The sequence below is a fragment of the Sus scrofa genome, chromosome 9 (genome assembly GCF_054392235.1).
Source record: "Sus scrofa isolate SSC_HxYL_T2T_F1_AM1 chromosome 9, Sscrofa_HxYL_maternal_Yorkshire_Landrace_v2.0, whole genome shotgun sequence".
NCBI classification, from domain to species: Eukaryota; Metazoa; Chordata; class Mammalia; order Artiodactyla; family Suidae; genus Sus; species Sus scrofa.
Genome location: NC_139391.1, coordinates 12,784,010 through 12,801,565, shown reverse-complemented (window position 1 = coordinate 12,801,565; position 17,556 = coordinate 12,784,010). Strand labels below are relative to the sequence as shown.

The 17,556-nt window shown below is 43.4% G+C and overlaps 1 protein-coding gene and 1 long non-coding RNA gene across 5 annotated transcripts in view; one reads left to right on the top strand and one right to left on the bottom strand.

Moving 5' to 3' along the window:
* GAB2 (GRB2 associated binding protein 2) overlaps positions 1-17,556 on the top strand; it is a 188,299-nt gene that overhangs the window by 81,504 nt on the left and 89,239 nt on the right. The gene's annotated exons all lie outside the window — the stretch shown is intronic.
* On the bottom strand, positions 241-2,754 carry LOC146399744 (uncharacterized). The gene is made up of 2 exons (XR_014814798.1): positions 2,663-2,754; positions 241-1,849 (listed from the first exon to the last, which is right to left on the bottom strand). It is a non-coding gene; the product is annotated as an uncharacterized LOC146399744 (long non-coding RNA).

Sequence of the window (17,556 nt, the reverse complement as noted above, 5' to 3'; positions counted from 1 at the left end):
GCTGTGGTGTGTGGATCGCAGGCGCGGCTCGGATTCCGTGTTGCTGTGGCTCTGGTGTAGGCCGGTGGCTACAGCTCCGATTAGACCCCTAGCCTGGGAACCTCCATTTGCCGCAGGAGCGGCCCTAGAAAAGGCAAAAAGACAACAAAAAAAAATATTCCACATGTAGGTGATATCATGTGATTGTCTTTCACTGTCTAACTTTACTTAATATGATAATCTCTAGGTCCATCCATGTTGCTACAAATGGCATTATTTCATTCTTTTTTATGGCTGAGTAGTATTCCATTGTATATGTGTACCACATCTTCTTTATCCATTTCTCTGTCAATGGACATTTAGGTTGCTTCTATGTCTTGGATATTGTAAATAGTGCTTCAGTGAGCATTAGGGCACATGTATCTTTGTGAATTATGGCTTTCTCTGGATAGATGCCCAGGAGTGGGATTGCTGTATCATTTGGTAGTTCTCTTTTTGATTTTTTGAGGAACCTCCATACTGTTTTTCATAGTGGTTGTACCAATTTACATTCCCACCAACAGTGTAGGAGGGTTCCCTTTTCTCCACATCCTCGCCTGCGTTTACTGTTTATAGAATTTTTGATGATGCCCATTCTGGCTGGTATAAGATGGCCTCATAATATTTTGATTTTCATTTCTCTAATAATTAGTAATGTTGAGCATCTTTTCATGTCTTTTTGCCCATCTGTATGTTTCTTTGGAAAAATGTCTATTTAAATATTCTGCCCATTTTTTGATCAGGTTGTTTGTTTTTTTTTTTTTTTTTAATATTGAGCTGCAGGAGGTGTTTGTATATTTTGCAGATTAATCTCTTGCCAGTCACTTCATTGGTAAATATTTTCTCATATTCTGTGAGTTGTCTTTTCATCTCATTTATGGTTTCCTTTGCTGTGCAAAACTTTTAAGTTTAATTTGGTCCCATTTGTTTATTTTGTTTTTATTTTCTTTACTCTAGGAGGTGGATCTGAAAATATGTTGCTGCAATTTATGTCAGAGAGTGTTCTGCCTGTGTTTTCCTCTAGGAATTTTATAGTATCTGGTCTTATATTTAGGTCTTTAATCCATTTTGAGGTTATTTTTGTCTATGATGTTAGGGAATGTTCTAATTTCATTCTTTTACATGTAGCTGTCCAGTTTTCCCAGCACTGCTTATTAAAGGGACTGTCTTTTCTCCATTCTATTTTCTTGCCTCCTTTGTCATGGATTAGTTGATTATAGGTGCATAGGTTTAATTCTGGGGTTTCTATCGTGTTCCACTGATCTATATTTCTGTTTTTGTGTTAGCACCATAGTTTGTGTTAGCACCATACAGTTTATATGACTGTATCTTTGTAGTATAGTCTGAAGTCAGGGAGCCTGATTCCTCCAGCTCCATTTTTCTTTCTCAGGATGGCTTTGGCTGTTCAAGGTCATTTGTATTGCCATACAAATGAAATTTTTTATTCTAGTTCTGTGAAAAATGCCGTTGGTAATTTGATAGGGATTACATCGAATCTGTAGGTTGCCTTGGGCATAATTTCAGGTATTTGCTCTTTATTTAGACTTTTTAATCCACAGGGAAAAAAATGTACAAATTTGTGTCAATAGAGTTTTCTACTGTTACTGACCTGAGACCATAATGTATCGTCATTTCATTTCATACAACAAATCAAACTAATGCAAAAACAAAACCCCCCTAAAAGTTTATCAATATGAGCTGGAGTAACTTTCTCATTTGAATAGTATTTGGGCTTGCTAGCGTTCCTCTGATATCAAGTTGTGATGATTTAAAATAAGGCATTTGCCTAAAAATGACGGCCGTTCTGACTAGTTCACAAGTTTAGAAGCATCTTCCATAGAAAGTAAAAGCAGCTCTTTGGCTACTGAAGAAGATAATTTTTTTTTATTGCTTTTTTAGGGCTGCACTTGTGGCATATGGAGGTTCCCAGGCTAGGGGTCGAATCGGAACTACAGCTGCCAGACTACACCACAGCCACAGCAATGCCAGATCTAAGCCGTGTCTGTGACCTACACCACAGCTCACAGCGACGCCGGATCCTTAACCCACTGAGTGAGGCCAGGGATAAAACCCACAACGTCATGGTTCCTAGTCAGATTCATTTCTGCTGCACCACGATGAGAACTCCTAGGCTCCAATATAAAAATTTAAGTGGAAAAAAAAAGTGAACCTCTGTTACATCCTTTGTAAAGATACTGAATTATACTCTCTGACCATTTATATTAGAAAGTAGAAATAGTATGTGTGTGTGTGTGTGTGTGTGTATATATATTTACTGTTGCAAAATAATCTCTGAAATTAAACACAAAGTCATAACAATGATTATCTCTACAAAGCAAAGAACAGGATGGCTGGGGTTAGGGTGGGAGGAGACTTCTGTTTGCCATTTTATACCTCTCGATTCTTAAGCCATTTTACTTCACAAGTATGGTGTTTAGGAGTTCTCGTTGAGGCGAAGTGGTTAACGAATCCGACTAGGAACCATGAGGTTGCGGGTTCAATCCATGGCCTTGCTCACTGGGTTAAGGATCCAGCATTGCCGTGAGCTGTGGTGTAGGTCACAGATGCGGCTCGGATCCCGTGTTGCTGTGGCTCTGGTGCAGGCCAGCGGCTACAGCTCTGATTAGACCCCTAGCCTGGGAACCTCCATATGCCATGAGAGTGGCCCAAGAAATGGCAAAAAGACAAAAAGAAAAAAAAAAAAAAGTACAGTGTTTAAAAATAAATGATAAAAAATGGTTTAGGTATAACTTATTCCTGAAGTTCATGTGAGTAGGCGATTGTGAATTTTCTTTTTTCTTCGTGGTATGCTTCTTTTCATGGCTTCTGGTAAAATCACCCTCTGAGTATAATCTCTCTATCTCTTGACTCCTGATGATGCAGTGGCTGTCAGGGTGCTGCTAAGTCATGTAAGATTCTTAGAAATCCCACACTTTAGGTTAGTAGTAGTTTCTGTGGTCAGGAAGAAGGTGCATATGAGCAAAGATAGAGTTCTTAGAAACCTGCCATCATAAACTTTCAGGGCTGAAAGAGCCAGAAGTTCATTCTAATCCACCCCTCACTGTATGCTTGTGTGTCCTCTGCAACATGCCTCTAAGTGGTGACTGTCGTTATGATGTTGCTCAATGTTATTAACACAGATATTAGCTAAATTAAAAGTGCCTCAACTTCCTGGTGTCTCTTCTATCCTGGAAAGATCAAGCAACTACAAGTCAGATTATTTGACATCTAGTATCACCTCTGCTGCTGATTCACTGTGTGGCTTCAGGCAAATTACCTTCCCTTTCTGGTCTCGGTTTCTTCATCTCTAAAATTAGAGAATTTTTTTTTCTATCTTTTCATCTTTTCTAAGGCTGCACTCAGCATATGGAGGTTCCCAGGCTAGGGGTCTAATAGGCGCTTTAGCCACCAGCCTACACCACAGCCACAGCAACGTGAGATCTGAGCCGTGTCTGCGACCTACACCACAGCTCACGGCAATGCCAGATCCTTAACCCACTGAGCGAGGCCAGAGATCGAACCTGCAACTTCATGGTTCCTAGTCAGATTAGTTAACCCCTGTGCCATGACGGGAACTCCTAAAATAGAGAATTTGATTGTGCCAAGGGTGGAAGGTACAAGGCATAGCTGCTGCCACTTCCCCCTCTCTGCCCATAATAGACATCACTTTGGTTTGTATAGATTGTTTTTGACAGATAACCACAAATGAAGTCTCAGAATACTTCTCAGCACAGTCCACCACCGAGCAACTAGAACCATTAGTTGAGACTTGAAAAGGGAGATAAGTCATTCCCTTTCATCTCTAAAGTTCTCAAGCAGCGGTGTGCTGGTAAAGGTTTTAACAACCGGTTCTCAGAAAAAAAAAAAAAAAAGAGGCAGCCCTGATTTGCCAGTTTCCATGATGTAATATGATTTCATATTACAAAGGTGAAGTCAGCTGGGTTGCAGAATTGCTGAAAATGTAACAATTACCAGCTTTCATGAGCAGATAAAAGCTGACTCCAGCACATGGCTACAAAGTCGTTGACTTTGGATTAACTGACCACAGCCGTAAATGAAAATGACTATCCCCCTACAGAATTTTATCCAGATGCATAATTCTTGCTTTAGAGTCTTCTGCATTTGAAATATTTGAGTGTCAGGAGGTCTTTGTGGACTTACTCTACTCCCCTGAGCCTCAGCTATGCTATCTGTAAAATGGGACTAAGGATCCCTACCTGGTAGTATTCTAGTCAGTATTGAGAGATTGCATGTAAATCACTTAGCCCAGTGCCTCGCCCATCATTTGACCACTGGAATATTCTCCTTTAGGCTGTTATGTTAGATTGAGGTTCGTTTGGGTTTTTTCCCCCAGGCTTCCAAACAACTAGCCATTGCTTTGCCTCTAGCCCTTCTCTTTTTCTAACCATTATACTCCCTTGACTTTCGCTTTTCCTCTGTCCTCTCCTCTGCTCCACTGCACTTAATCTCCTGTCTGAATGGAATATAAATATTTAATCTTACCTATGCCTAAGGTTTTATCTGGATTTATCCTCTGTCCAAACCTTTCTTGGTAATCTACGCTGTTGGAGTTCACAGGCACACTTATAGGCAGAGACCAAATATGTGTAAGTCTCTTGGACTGTCCTCCATCACGACACCAGGAGTAAATAAAAGCTAACAAGTCACCACTTGGGATCAAAAGGAATTTCTCTTATGTGGATACTAGAGGTTACTGCCCCTCAGTCCAGAGCTTAGTGACAGACACCTGGTATGTGCTTATGGCCAAAGACCTGACAGCAGGTGGAAATAATTTAACAATTTAAGAGCACATCTTTTTTTTTTTCTTCTGCAAGTGGAGTACTTATGAAAAGTTGTCCTAAACCAAAAATTGGGTTAAAAAATGTACAGTCTTCTCCTTTCTCCAATATAATGTTTATAAAACAAAAGTGTTAGAGTAATTGCAGTGTAATCTATGCTACATTTCCTAATTACAGCATCAATTCTGCAAACACTAAACACGCATACTGTGTTCCAGACACTGCTGTGGGCTGGGAGGAGAGATTTGAAACATGGTTCCCATCTGCAAGGAACTTACAATCTGTAGATGAGTAAATCAGCCAACATGTATAGCACAGCGTGGTAAGTGCATGCAGTAACAGAGGGAAGCAGTCTTTCCATTAGCTTAGGGTCATGGGAAGACATCCGGGAAGGAGTGATCTGGGGAAACACTTCCTCTTCTTTCCTGTCTCCTAGCAGTTAGTGCTGTGCTGCTCTCAGTAAACCCCTGATACAAGGAGGCTCATATCCACTCCCAGTGCCTCAGTTACCATCCCTGTATGCCAATGGCTTCCAAATCTGTATCTCCAGCCCACGGATGCGTTTTGAGGACCAAATTCTTGGCATAGAATTCAATACCGTGAGACTTTCCACTTCTGAATGTCTAAAACTATGCTGAGTGTCATCGACCCTCTACCAAATGTCCTCATGCTCCAGGAAACCTGGCCTCGGTAGATGTCACAGTTGGCTCAGGCCAAAGTCTGTTACCCTCCCATTCCAGCAATCACTAAGAAGCTGAAGATAGTGCCTCAATATCTCTTTTGCTTTATCTTCTCTTCCTCTCCATTGCCCCACTGTAGTCCACGCCGCCATCATTTCTCACTGGGACTGTAAGGGCCTCTCAGTGGATGTGCCTGCCCTAGTCTTACTCTTCTCCGGCTCTTCACACAGCATCCAGAGTGGTCTTTCCAGAACAAAAGCCATGCTATTAGAAACTCCAATATTTTCTGTGGTCCTGAGGATGAGGTCCAAATGCCATAACTTCTTCCCAGAGGCTTTTCCCGACCCCTTCGGTGGGGATAGAACCTCTTGCTATTCATTCCACTAGCACACTGTACTTCTGTTTATCACAATACTGATCGTGCTTTGTTATCATACTTGTTTCTTGTTGACATCTCTGCTAAGTACTAGGCTCTGAAATCAAGGACCACATCTGATTTACTGCTATATCCTCAGCCCCTACACAGTGCCTAGTACAGGGTGGAATACCGAGTGTGTAAATTAGTTCATTATTTTAAATGATTTTTTTTTTCTTTTTAGGGCTGCACCTGTGGCTTATGGAGGTTCCCAGGCTAGCGGTTGAATTGGAGCAGTAGCTGCTTCGACCTACACCACAGCTACAGCAATGAGGGATCCGAGCCACATCTGCAACCTACACCACAGCTCAAGGCAACACTGGATCGTTAACTCACAGAGCAAGGCCAGGGATTGAACCCTCAACCTCATGGTTCCTAGTCAGATTCATTTCTGCTGCGCCACGATGGGAATTCCAATTATGTTAAATGAATTTTTAATAATAATTCGTTATCCTATAAAATGAGTAGAAAGCCTCTAATGTAATTGTTGGTGAGTTTGGTTAATTATGTGGTTTTTCTACAGCAAGTATTCTTTGAGATGTATATGAAGGTGAAAGAGAGATTATAGTTTCTGTTGTTTAATCTGATTCTGTCAAGAGCCATAGAGGTCACCACCATTACAGAGCGTATGGGAGAAAAAAATTCTGAAGAATAGAAACTTTACCACTTTTTTTCCCTTCTAGTGCTGTACTTCGTATCTTTACGCATATAGAGTTTTCTTTTCTTTGAATTATTCCCTTCGTCACTTGCCAGAAATGAGATTTATTGGGCAAAAGGAGATGAACATTTTTCAGGCTTTTGAAATACTGCCAAATTGTTTTCCAAACACATCATATCAACAAATAGCTTGGAGCAATGGACAAGGGTGTCTGTTTAATCACACACTGACCACCCCTGGGAAATGTCATTAAAATCTTTTTTGCTAGTTTACTAGAGGAGGAGGGGGAATGGGCTTCCCCATGCTTTTTAGTTAATGTTGTTAAATCTTCTTAATCCAGTGAGTGCTTCAAGCAGCTCTTTCTGAAGGAGCATCCTACCCCTCAAAGACTTGTTCAGAGGCTGTGAGGCTCACAACCTCAGTGGCCCCTGGGGCACAGCATCTCTGTTGTGCCGTTGCGGGGGGGTGGGGGGCAGTGGTGGAGGGAAAACATAACACAAACCACACCATTGTTAGGGGATGAGGCTGCTGGGATAATGCTGTGAGAAGGGATGAAAAGAACGATTCTCCATTCTTGATTGTTGTGATTTCCAAGGATGAGCCAACAGCTCCAGCATGGGAAGGGATGGGTCTTTACTGCAGCCAGATGCTCCTTTTTCCATTGCTGCCTTGCATTATTTCTGTTGAGAAGGGGGGCAGGGGTGAGGGCAGCCTAGCAGCTGAAACAGATTAACTTTTATGCCAGTTTCCTCCCTTTGAGTGATTGCCCTGGACCTGGGGACATTCAGAATTAGTCAAAAACTGTTTAGAATTAAGAACGTGGTTCAAGGTCTGTAATGTGTAAGAGCCAACCTTCTGGAGTTCGCCATTCCTGCCTTTATCTATGGAAGCTGCATGAAGCAAAGAAAGCTTTCTTCCCTGCCCTTGCCCACTGCCACGGCCCCTGCTGTGGTTCAGGCCCTCATCCTGTTTTGTCTGGGCGACGGCAATAGCTTCCTGTCTCCCTTAATCTGCCCTCTAGTTCACCGTTGCCAAAGTAATATTTCTATGACGTGCACGTCGGGTCTTGTCATTCCAGTTTCAACTGTCACTGCTTCCCTGCTGCCTTCAGCATAAACTCCAGGTCCCTCTGCCCAGCTGTTTTGGCGTTTAGTACCACGACCCCAAGCTGCTTTTTCAGTCTGGCTTCCGCCTCTCCTTTGGACTCTGCCCTGACCCGTGCATCCATTCTCTTCAAGGGGCTCGTCTTGACCCTTCTGCCCTGCTTGCCCTTCTGCCTCTGTTCAACCTACTTAACTCTTTCTAATGCCTCACCTCCCTCCTCAAATATCAGGGTCCCTCAGTGATCACCTCTTTGGTGGATTTTCCTCGATTTTCCCCTAGCAGTTCACCACTCTCTCTCCTGTAACCTGTGCCATAGGTGGTGAGATCAACGTTCGTTTTCCCCAAATCAGGAGTTATCCTTCCTGTTGGGTATTTGTATTTGTGAATCCCCCAGCCCCTACCACAATATTTTGCACATAATATGTGCTCAAATATAATTCATTTCCTTCCTTTCTGCAGCCTGTTCTTGATCTCTTTAACCTTCAGTGGGTTCTACTTTTTAGATCTGAAAGGAAACGAAGTATAATCCTTTTTTTCCTCTTTAAAAAAAAAATGATTTAAAAAAATCCCAAAGCTCAGTGAGGGAAGGAGCTTTCCCTGTGTTGCACAGCCAAATTTAATGGCAGAGCTAGGAAAACCTGATGCGGTCTGAACCCCTTAGGTAAGTAGAAAAGAACCTTGAAATAAAAGATTGCATCAGCAGGAGAGGAAGGAACTAAGGTTCATTGCCAAGTGCTTTTGTTGTGTTGGGTTTTTTTTTTTTCTGGATTCTTTATATGTATTAACTTATTTTTATTTTTAGAAACTTACTCCTTTTCCAGAAATTGTAGTAAAATACCCCACATAAAAAACTTACCAACCAGACCGTTGTTCAGTGTACACGTTCAGTGGCATTAATTAAATTCACATTGTTGTGCAACCTTCACCACCACCCATTCTAGAACTCTTTCCATCTTGCAAAACCAAAGCTGGGTACCCATTAAACAATAACTCCCTATTCCCTCAGCCCCTGACAGCTACCATCTACTTGCTGTGTCTATGCGTTTGACGTCTCTACGTACTTCCTATAAGTGGAACATACAGGAGTTGTCTTTTTTGTGATTGGTTTATTTCCTAAGGATAAAATTGGAAGGTTCATCCCTGTTGTAGCATGTGTCAGAATGGTCTTCCTTTTCAAGGCTGAATAATATTCCGTTGTATGTATATACTACATTTTATTTCTCCACTCATCCATGCAAGGGCACTGGATTGCTTCCACCTTTTGGTTATTTTGAATAATAATGCTCCTGTGAACATGGGTACACACATAGTGTTCAAGACCCTGCTTTCAGTTCTTTTTTTGGTATAATCTCAGAAGTGGGATTGCTAGGTCATATGGAAATTCTATTTTTAATTTTTTTGAGGAACTACCAGACTGTATTCCATGGTAGCTGAACCATCTTCCATTCCCACCACAGTGCCCAAGGGTTCCACTTCCTTCACATCATTAACAACACTAGTTATTTTCCACTTTTTTGAAAGCAGTCATCTCGGTGGATGTGGGGTAGTATCTCACTGTGGTTTTGATTTGCATTTTCATAATGATTAGTGATGTTGAGGATTTTTTCAGGTGCTTATTGGCCATTTGAATATCTTTTTTGGAGAAATGTCTCTTCAAATCCTCTGCCTGTATTTTAATCAGGTTATTTTTGTTGCTGTGCTGAGTTGTAACAGTTCTTCCTATAGTCTGGATATTAACCCCTTAAAATCACATATATGATCTGCAGCTATTTCTCTTATTCCATGGGTTGTCTTTTTGGTTTTTTGATTGTGTCCTATGATTCACAGAAGTTTTTAATTTTTACATAGTTCACTTGACCTATTTTTTTTATTCGGTTACCTGTGCTTTTGGGGTTATAGCCAAGAAATCATTGCCAATTCCAACATCATGGAGCTTTCCCTGTATGTTTTCTTCTAAGAGCTTTTGTAGTTTTAGATCTTACATTTAAGTCTTTGATCCATTTTTAGTTAATTTTTTTGTACATGGTTTATGAAGTCCATGTTCATTCTTGCTTTCCCATCACCATTTGTTCCATCATTTTATAGGCATGATAATCCTGGGATGTGTTATGACTGTCTTATAGATGAGAAAACAGAAGTTGAATTATTTCTGGGCCCTTGGTAACCTAGGTAAGCCACAGGCATAAAAGAAGGGGAAAAAGACCATTTATGATGTAAAGTGAGGGGAAGAAGGGAATGGAGAGGGAGGAAGATAAACTGCACAGGCAGCTAGCCCTGAGCGGGACTCAGTAGCTTCTGGGGGCACTTGAGGGCACTTCTACTTCTGCCCCTTGACTCTCCTCTTCCCTCGGCTGTCTGTACTTCTCTGATTCTCCTAGGGTAGCTCCTTCAGTTTGCTGACTCTGGTGAAATTCTTTTAGGAGGGTCATTTAGTCTGTCCCAACCTGTCTTCTCAGCCTTCTCTGTGTGATTTCCTTTCAGCCACCATGAACCTGTACTTGAGCTGTGTTGGTCTCAGGGCTCCAGAAACAAGTCCTAACTTTAACCACAAGGTCATTTTAGTCTCGCTGCCTCTAGTGCAGTGCTGTGTTTTCCGGGGGCCCCATGTTCATCTCTACATCGCCACAGCATGTGGCACGTGCCACCAACAGAAGTGGGTGCTCAGTAAATATGGTGAAAAGATGACTGGACAGTTTTTGTTCATAGTGATCATGAACGCATAACCATCCAGCATGTGCATTTCCGCCTGACTTGGAGGGATTTTAAAAGATCATGTGACATGGTTCCTGCCTGCCGTGGATGGCAGTCTACTTAGGAAAGGACGAGATACTTTTACCTGCCCTTTGCTATTCTGTTAACATGTAGCCCTTGCAACATTTTATGAGTGGCAGGGAGGACTGGTCTTAGCTCCATTTCACTGTTAGGATGCTAAAGCACAGCAGCGTTGAGGGCTTTGGCTGAGGTCACCCAGCTAGAAGATTGAGGTGGGACTTGACCTGGGTGACTGACCAGGAAAGATGCTTACCACTTGAAACAACTCAGTTTGTTCATCCACAAAATGAAGAAAATATCATGTACTTCCGAGGTGGCTGTGAGTACTGACAATCAGTGTACATGAGCAGAGTTTAGCACCATACTGACACATCATATTGATGCTCACGTGCCAGCCATTATTATGCTGGTGCTTTGTCCCTCTTGTACCACACTGGCTGTTACTTTGCAGAAGCGGCTTGAAAGTTCCATCACAATAATGTTGCCTCAGACTGTTGGGAATATTAGCAACTACTCCTGTTTACATGTGAGTCCGATGTAAAGTACCTCATGTGATGCCTCTCCGACTCAGGGGGGCCATGGATGACTCCTTTACTTCCCCTCCTGGCTTTGTGCTTTAATGAGTGAATTACATGAGTCTTGATACTTCTAAGTCCAGAGGCTAAGGAATAATCCAGTTAGGGCTAGAACAGAGACTTCTCTCATAACTTCGAGACTGAGCTCTCTTAGTTACTCTTTCTGCAAGCTTCTCTACATTCCCTTCACTGTGTGTGGGTGAGTCAGTGTGCATCCACGTACACACATGTGTATGCGTGTGTGATAGTGGATTTAAGTTGGTAAGATCACTGAGGCATAGTAGAAGCTAATCTGTACCGATGTCTTATTTTCAATTTGCAGAGGCCCCAGGGCACTTGTGTGATAAATGGTGCTATGTAAATTAAAATGCAACTAAGGATCTCTTCAGTGTTTCTTGAATTAAGTTTATTATGTGTGCTAATTTGCACCTAGAGGCTTTTGTTGTTATTTGTTGTAGTGACTGTGGCAGTAATGAGCCTGCTCCCAGCATAGCTTGGCATGTGCCCCATAGACAGTTTATTTGCATTTGGCAGGACTCCATGGTGTACCCTGAACAAAGGAATCAGCCTCTTTGGGGGCTGGAAAAAAAAGTCACAGGGAGGCTGTGAGTCTTGCTCATGATCCCCAACGATCCTGAGTTGGGGGATTACCAGGCCGTTCTTGTTCCATTCCTAACTAGGCTATTCCTTAACCTCTGGAATATCAAGTCCCTTGTAATTCACCCATAAAAGCACAAAGGCAGGGGAGGGGTGGGGGTGGAGGGCCAAGGAAAGGCACCATTCACTGAGCATCTGAGTCAGACAGAAATCACATGAGCTGCTTTACATAGGCTCACATGCAAAGCAAGAGTGGCTATTAATATTCTCTGCAATCCAGGATCTGATCCAGTCCCAGGACTATCTGCTTTATTGTAGTGGGTAACACTTTGTTTATCTGGCAGCTGCATTGATCCAAACCATTTGAAGAACTTTAAAAAAGTCTTCAGAGTGGTCCCAGAGGTCACGCTAATGCTTATGCACTTCTGATTCTCATGACAATCTCCTCAGATAAACAGAGCAGGTGATACTTTCTTGAGGAGTCTTAGAGAGGTCTTGGACCTTTCCCGCGATCACACGGTAAATAGCAGACTGAGGAGTGAATCCAGATTCCTTGGGAGATCACCACCTAAAGATTCTCTAATGCTAAGAGTCAACAGAAAGCCGTGTATTGTTGAATAATGTCTTATTTTCAGTTCCTGTTTCTGCTACCATCGTTGAGAGTCCTAATACTTCAGACCTAAGAAGCTGGAGAAATTCTTGGCTGAAAGCTGTAAAGGCCGGTCTGAGTTTAAAAGAGGAAGGCTTGGTTAGCAAGAAGAGCTCAGAGGAAAAAAGTCAGGAGTCCTGGCTTTGGCACTTCATAGGTTTTCTTATCTATGGTTAAGTTATTTAGCTGCTTCATGCTCCAGTTGCTTCATCTTTAAAATGGGATAATAATAGTAACTACTCATAGGATGGTTGTAAGGATGAAATATATCTACAGTACCATAGCTCAGTGCCTGACATGGAGTAAATGTATGTAGTTATTATTCTTGTACATAAACACCACACAGCTTGGAGAAAGTGCAAAATAATCTCCCTCTTACTTTTCCCTTTTTTTTTTTTTTTTTTGCACTCTAATCCTGGGTTTATTCAATACAAACCTTTTACTCTATACAGCAAAGTGCAGGCACAACGATATCTAAAATGCTGCAAAGTTACAAAACTCAGAACAAAATTTATAACATTCACTGTACAATAAAAGCCAAAAAGCAATGAACATGTTGCCAAGGTAACCTGCAAGACCACCATGAATACACAACACAAGATCCCGTGATGACCTGGCAGAGCTGGCTCTCAGCTTGCTCACCAGTTTCAGAAAAAGCAGGGGAGGGAGACATGGGCTGAGTGTGTGCATGCATGTGCATTTAGTACATGTGAAAAGAACCATTTGGGGCTGATAAAGGAGGGTATCTGACCCTAAGGTCAGAAGGAGACTCAAGCAGGGGAACAGGGCCAGGCTAACAGGAACGGCAGCTGCCTGAAAGCACACCCTTTCCTGAGGAATTCTGGGAGACCGACAGCTTAGAGCATAGACCTGGCCACCAGACTGGCCCCAGGTCATCTGTGGAATAGAAAAACCTGCTCCCAGGCTGAGACTGTACCACCACCTGGAGCCCCCTGCTCATCCCTGCTAGCTTTGCCACCAGACTGACTCTCAGGAACTAGAAACATGAGGTCTCCACATTTTCTAGCTAGAAAACGAGGGCCTCTTTATAGGCACGACCCCAAACCAACAGCCTTTCTGCAGGTGGAACTCTGCCCCAAAGGAAATGTTTCAGTTGCTGCCCTCACCTTTGGAGCCTGTCCCTGAGTGAGGGACCTCTTTCCTGTTGCTACTCCTTCATCCAGAAAAGTGACAGAAGTGAGTTCGATGGGATACGAGTCACAGTGGTCAAGCTTCAGTAGCCCTGCTTGTCAGAGGAGGTGGAGCTGGAGTGGCTCCTGTGGCCACTGGAATAGTCAGGGGAACCTGCAAGGAGGGGCGCGTGACCTCCTCATCGATGGGGGTGACCTGTGCCGCGTTCTCCTGGAAGGGCAGAATTCCCCAAGGGTGGCCCAGGCTAGGGGACCAGCACAGTGGTGGCCATCGATTTGTCCTCCATTTGTGCTTCAACACCTTCTCTGCTTCATCTGGATTCTCAAGCTCCACGTATGCGTAGCCTTTAGACCCATAAGGGTGCATCTTTTCTACAGGCATGTCCATCATTTAAATTTTCCCTGGGTAGAGAATATCTCCACAATGGGATCCATGGTCACCTTCCTGGGGAGCCTCCCAGTGTGCACTTCAGTGGGTTTCCTTTCCTTTCCATCTCTTTTTCGGGGTGTGGGTATGGGGCAGGAACGCCGCCTGTTGTCAGGTCTGAAGGCCAGAGGAACTGCAGGTGCTGGGGCTGCAGAATGTGCCGCAGCTTCCTGAGCAGCTTGCTGCCAGGCGCTAGAGCGGCTGCTGGAGCCTGCGCTGGACCGACACCTGGTGCTGCTCCTACCACTGGAAACGCTGGACCTCTTTCGAGTTTTATCCTGCCAGGATCCTTCTCTCTTGACTCCTTGGTGACCCCTTTGTCTTCAGAGCAGCCCTTGGCCTGCTCATCAGGGCCATCTTTGCTTTGGCGATGAGAGGAGCTCTAGTGCTGGACTTATTATTTTGTTTGACTCCTAACAAGCTCTTTTTTTGTCATTCCTCATAAATCCCTTCTCCCCTTCTGCTGTGTTCAGAAGCAGCGGTGGTGGCCTCATTTATCTGAACTCTCACTTCTAACTTGAGTCTGAGAAACGATCTCCGATTGGTTGCTTTGTGCACCAAAGGGTGATCTCTGATTGGTTGCTGTGTGCACCAAAGGACAGCGTCTTTTCGCCCTGCAACCTCCTCCCGCTCTCCTCAGCTGCTAAGGCCAGCCTTCCCTGTATTTTATTATTTTTTCCCCATTTTATTATTATTATTTTTAATAGTTATTTCCCCAAGACAATTTTTTTTCTACTGTACAGCATGGTGACCCAGTTACACACACGTACACATTCTGTTTTCGCACATTATCATGCTCCCTCATAAGTGACTAGACATAGTTCTTATTGAAGAAGTACAGGGAAATAATTTCTCTTTACCCCTTTTCCTCCTTCTCGTCTTCCTCCATTTCTTCCTCTTCCTCCGTAGGAGAGCGTGGCTCAGCACTTACATTAACACCAGGAGGCATTCAGCTGATCGTGGCAGGCACCGGATTCCTGACATCTTACATGATATTCTGCTATATGACACAGACATGCCAAAAAAAAAAAAAATTCAGGAGTTCCCATCGTGGCACAGCAGAAACGAATCCAACTAGGAACCATGATGTTTCGGGTTTCATCCCTGGCCTCGCTCGGTGGGTTAAGGATCCAGCATTGCCATGAGCTGTGGTGTAGGTTGCAGGCACGGCTCGGATCTGGCGTTGCTGTGGCTGTGGTGTAGTCTGGCAGCTGTATCTTGGATTAGATTTTTAGCCTGGGAACCTCCATATGCTGAGGGTGTGGCCCTAAAAATCAAAACAAAACAAAAAACATTGTTTCCAAGCCTAGAATTGAAAGGGAAGTCAATATTCTTCATCATTTACAGCAAGGCGTGAACCTCATATCTGTCAATAATAGCTCCAGCATGGCACAGCATTATTTCTTAGATGTAACTGTGTCAGTGGAGCTTACCTATGCCTCTTTCCTTGTGTCTCCCACCCCATCTCAGAGTCTCAGCTGTCTGGTCTCCCCCTGACTCGGCCCACTGAGCTTCTAGCAGGAACCTCTTTGAGGACCCCCCATCCCCTGTCTGGTGACCTCCTCTCCCTGAGTCTAGATGCCTGGCTACCCTGGTAATCTAATTGCAACTTAGATATTTGCAAAAAGAATTAATGAAGAAACGCATGTATTGAGGCAGTATAAAAGCAATATAATAACCAGTGTCAAGTCATTAACCCCCCACTGCCTGGCCCAGGGCCTGGCCCGAAGCAGTGGCTCCGTGAAGATGTTACATAAACGATTACTTTAGGTGTAATACATTTACTATCCTAAACGTGTTTGAAGCCTTGCTCAAATGCTTCCTCCTTTGTTAAACTGTTCTCGTATCATATATAAACTTTCCCATTTCTGTCCTCTAGTAGAACTTTATTGTTTAAACGTTTATATTCTTATTTAAGGAAAGAAAATAACCAGCCTCTCTCTTCTACTTCACAACAGTGCTGCCAGGATTATCATCTTCATTTTATAGTTGAAGGTTGGTGATATGAAGATCCCAAGCTCATGCAGTTCATAAGTAGGAAAGCAGACCCCAAGACATACTTCCAGCTATTAAATTATTTCTGTTGCAACATGTTATACAGAAGAATTGTATTTTATTTAGTTGTGTTCACCCCTAGAGTAGGAGCCCTTTGAATCAAAGGACAGTCTCCAGCTGCTGCGTGTGCTTCCCAGAGATTCACACATAATGAATGTTTGAAAGCCAAGTGTCCATTTTAACAGGGTCCTCAGTGCTGGAATCGAAGGGATGACCCATGCAGAATTTCATACAAAATCAGTGTTGAGAGAGAGAGCATGGTTTAGAGGGAAGACAAACCAAACTCTTGCCCTTAGGTCGAGAGTTCCATAATGGGCCTTCTTAACCTTTTAAGACAGACTGGAGGGCACACCGCCACAGGTCCTCTTTTGGATAATTGGAACCACCAGGCGTATCCTTTACCCTCTCCTGTAAAGGCCGCCGTCTGATACATGCTGCCAGATTCAAGAGAAGTGGTGGTTAACATTACAGTCCTGGGCGAAGGTGCTCCCCAGCTAACTAAAGACTCATCACTATTAATATCTGGGCTTCTATTAATACTCTCTTTTCACTGTGAGCTAATTTAAATCTTCTCTTCTCTGTGCTATTCTTAACCACACGTGCCTGGGCCTGGGCCTGGTTCCCAACCACAGATCATAACTCTCCATTTTGGTTTTTGTACTTGGAGAAGTAATGGGAATTCTGCCCCGGTGGATTCTCAAAGGAGAGGTGGGGCTCTATTGGAATTTGGGGTGGGACCGTTTTTTGTTATAGGGGACTGCCACATGCATTGATGGAGGCTGCGTTCCCTGTCCCCTGCCGTCTCCTGCATGGAATGCTCCCCAGCCATTGCGATAACTTGCCCCTACCTCATCCACACACTTTTCCGTCCCTGGAGGGTGTGGTACTGCCACTAGTTAAAAGCCACCATAACCTGACACCTGTCTCTGCCGCCTTGATCCCTGTTGACTTGAGTCTCTGTCCACGGTGCAGGTAGGACTAGGACCTTCCTCTCTACATCTGGAGGAAGGAAGGTTCTCAGCTTCTCCAGAACGCCCCCCTGTGTGGTGACAGAAATTAAGGCCCCGTCAAGATCTCCTCAGGGCTTAGACTGCTGAGACCAGTGGAATGTCCTTGTTACTCTCTCAGGACAGTTTTCACCCACTAGGCAGGTTTTTATTTTTCTTAACATCACGTGGGGGTTGAGGAACAGGGATGCTCAGGGAGTGACTGTTAATGCGCACGTGAGTTTGGGGTTTCTTTTTGGGTGGTGAACGCGGTCTGGAATTAGGCAACGGCAGTAGTTGCATAACCTTGGAAATATACTCACCGAATTGTGCACATTAAAGAGAATCTTTATGCTACGTGAATCCTATCTCAATTTTTTTAAGTTGCATGAAGTCTCCTTCTCTTAGTATTTTCCCTGCCTATCCAGTTTCCCAAACTTGAAACTTAAAAAATCTTACAGTCACAATTTGTTTCTTTCCGTCAGTTTCCATTTCTATTGGGTTACTGAAATCTAACTTCTCAGTAATTCTCAAATACTTTTTTTCCCCTTCTGCCCTGGTCATGAATTACCTTACTCAAGCTTTCTTTCCTTGCCTGTGTCATTGCGACCAACTCTTCTTTTATATTCTTCATTATATTCTTTTCCATTATGGTTTATTACAGGTCTTG